The sequence below is a fragment of the Orbicella franksi genome, unplaced genomic scaffold (assembly GCF_964199315.1).
Source record: "Orbicella franksi unplaced genomic scaffold, jaOrbFran1.1 SCAFFOLD_31, whole genome shotgun sequence".
NCBI classification, from domain to species: domain Eukaryota; kingdom Metazoa; phylum Cnidaria; class Anthozoa; order Scleractinia; family Merulinidae; genus Orbicella; species Orbicella franksi.
Window position 1 is genome coordinate 117,736 of NW_027670514.1, and position 3,526 is coordinate 121,261.

The window sequence follows — 3,526 nt, forward strand, 5'->3', positions numbered from 1 at the left end:
ACTCTTAGCTAAGTCGAGGCACCAAGTTTGGCACTCTCAGACCATCGTTAAAGGCTCTCGGTTGTCTAGGCAACAACACTGGGCGTCGGTCCCCATTCTATGCAGAGACCTAAGATTTTGACCATTTTCAAAACCTTTGGTGGGAAACTATTGGCCACTCTTAGCTAAGTCGAGGCGCCAAGTTTGGCACTCTGAGACCATCGTTACAGGCTCTCGGTTGTCTAGGCAACAACACTGGGCGTCGGTCCCCATTCTATGCAGAGACCTAAGATTTTGACCATTTTCAAAACCTTTGGTGGGAAACTATTGGCCACTCTTAGCTAAGTGGAGGCACCAATTTTGGCACTCTGAGACCATCGTTAAAGGGTCTCTGTTGTCTAGGCAACAACACTGGGCGTCGGTCCCCATACTATGCAGAGACTTAAGATTTTGATAATTTTCAAAACCTTTGGTGGAAAACTATTGGCCACTCTTAGCTAAGTGGAGGCGCCAAGTTTGCCACTCTGAGACCATCGTTAAAGGGTCTCTGTTGTCTAGGCAACAACACTGGGCGTCGGTCCCCATACTATGCAGAGACCTAAGATTTTGACCATTTTCAAAACCTTTGGTGGGAAACTATTGGCCACTCTTAGCTAAGGCGAGGCACCAAGTCTGGCACTCTGAGACCATCGTTAAAGGGTCTCTGTTGTCTAGGCAACAACACTGGGCGTCGGTCTTTATTCTATGCAGAGACTTAAGATTTTGACCATTTTCAAAACCTTTGGTGGGAAACTATTGGCCACTCTTAGCTAAGTCGAGGCACCAAGTTTGGCACTCTGAGACCATCATTAAAGGGTCTCAGTTGTCTAGGCAACAACACTGGGCGTCGGTCCCCATTCTATGCAGAGACTTAAAATTTTGACCATTTTCAAAACCTTTGGTGGGAAACTATTGGCCACTCTTAGCTAAGTGGAGGCACCAAGTTTGGCACTCTTAGACCATTGTTAAAGGGTCTCTGTTGTCTAAGCAACAACACTGGGCGTCGGTCCCCATTCTATGCAGAGACCTAAGATTTTGACCATTTTCAAAACCTTTGGTGGGAAACTATTGGCCACTCTTAGCTAAGTCAAGGCGCCAAGTTTGGCACTCTGAGACCATCGTTAAAGGGTCTCAGTTGTCTAGGCAACAACACTGGGCGTCGGTCCCTATTCTATGCAGAGACTTAAAATTTTGACCATTTTCAAAACCTTTGGTGGGAAACTATTGGCCACTCTTAGCTAAGTGGAGGCACCAAGTTTGGCACTCTTAGACCATTGTTAAAGGGTCTCTGTTGTCTAAGCAACAACACTGGGCGTCGGTCCCCATTCTATGCAGAGACCTAAGATTTTGACCATTTTCAAAACCTTTGGTGGGAAACTATTGGCCACTCTTAGCTAAGTCGAGGCACCAAGTCTGGCACTCTGAGACCATCATTAAAGGGTGTCTGTTGTCTAGGCAACAACACTGGGCGTCGGTCTTTACTCTATGCAGAGACTTAAGATTTTGACCATTTTCAAAGCCTTTGGTGGGAAACTATTGGCCACTCTTAGCTGAGTCGAGGCGCCAAGTTTGGCACTCTGAGACCATCGTTAAAGGGTCTCTGTTGTCTAGGCAACAACACTGGGCGTCGGTCCCCATTCTATGCAGAGACTTAAGATTTTGACCATTTTCAAAAACTTTGGTGGGAAACTATTGGCCACTCTTAGCTAAGGCGAGGCACCAAGTCTGGCACTCTGAGACCATCGTTAAAGGGTCTCTGTTGTCTAGGCAACAACACTGGGCGTCGGTCTTTATTCTATGCAGAGACCTAAGATTTTGACCATTTTCAAAACCTTTGGTGGGAAACTATTGGCCACTCTTAGCTAAGTCGAGGCACCAACTTTGGCACTCTGAGACCATCGTTAAAGGGTCTCAGTTGTCTAGGCAACAACACTGGGCGTCGGTCCCCATTCTATGCAGAGACTTAAAATTTTGACCATTTTCAAAACCTTTGGTGGGAAACTATTGGCCACTCTTAGCTAAGTGGAGGCACCAAGTTTGGCACTCTTAGACCATTGTTAAAGGGTCTCTGTTGTCTAAGCAACAACACTGGGCGTCGGTCCCCATTCTATGCAGAGACCTAAGATTTTGACCATTTTCAAAACCTTTGGTGGGAAACTATTGGCCACTCTTAGCTAAGTCAAGGCGCCAAGTTTGGCACTCTGAGACCATCGTTAAAGGGTCTCAGTTGTCTAGGCAACAACACTGGGCGTCGGTCCCTATTCTATGCAGAGACTTAAAATTTTGACCATTTTCAAAACCTTTGGTGGGAAACTATTGGCCACTCTTAGCTAAGTGGAGGCACCAAGTTTGGCACTCTTAGACCATTGTTAAAGGGTCTCTGTTGTCTAAGCAACAACACTGGGCGTCGGTCCCCATTCTATGCAGAGACCTAAGATTTTGACCATTTTCAAAACCTTTGGTGGGAAACTATTGGCCACTCTTAGCTAAGTCAAGGCGCCAAGTTTGGCACTCTGAGACCATCGTTAAAGGGTCTCAGTTGTCTAGGCAACAACACTGGGCGTCGGTCCCTATTCTATGCAGAGACTTAAAATTTTGACCATTTTCAAAACCTTTGGTGGGAAACTATTGGCCACTCTTAGCTAAGTGGAGGCACCAAGTTTGGCACTCTTAGACCATTGTTAAAGGGTCTCTGTTGTCTAAGCAACAACACTGGGCGTCGGTCCCCATTCTATGCAGAGACCTAAGATTTTGACCATTTTCAAAACCTTTGGTGGGAAACTATTGGCCACTCTTAGCTAAGTCGAGGCACCAAGTCTGGCACTCTGAGACCATCATTAAAGGGTGTCTGTTGTCTAGGCAACAACACTGGGCGTCGGTCTTTACTCTATGCAGAGACTTAAGATTTTGACCATTTTCAAAGCCTTTGGTGGGAAACTATTGGCCACTCTTAGCTGAGTCGAGGCGCCAAGTTTGGCACTCTGAGACCATCGTTAAAGGGTCTCTGTTGTCTAGGCAACAACACTGGGCGTCGGTCCCCATTCTATGCAGAGACTTAAGATTTTGACCATTTTCAAAAACTTTGGTGGGAAACTATTGGCCACTCTTAGCTAAGGCGAGGCACCAAGTCTGGCACTCTGAGACCATCGTTAAAGGGTCTCTGTTGTCTAGGCAACAACACTGGGCGTCGGTCTTTATTCTATGCAGAGACCTAAGATTTTGACCATTTTCAAAACCTTTGGTGGGAAACTATTGGCCACTCTTAGCTAAGTCGAGGCACCAACTTTGGCACTCTGAGACCATCGTTAAAGGGTCTCAGTTGTCTAGGCAACAACACTGGGCGTCGGTCCCCATTCTATGCAGAGACTTAAAATTTTGACCATTTTCAAAACCTTTGGTGGGAAACTATTGGCCACTCTTAGCTAAGTGGAGGCACCAAGTTTGGCACTCTTAGACCATTGTTAAAGGGTCTCTGTTGTCTAAGCAACAACACTGGGCGTCGGTCCCC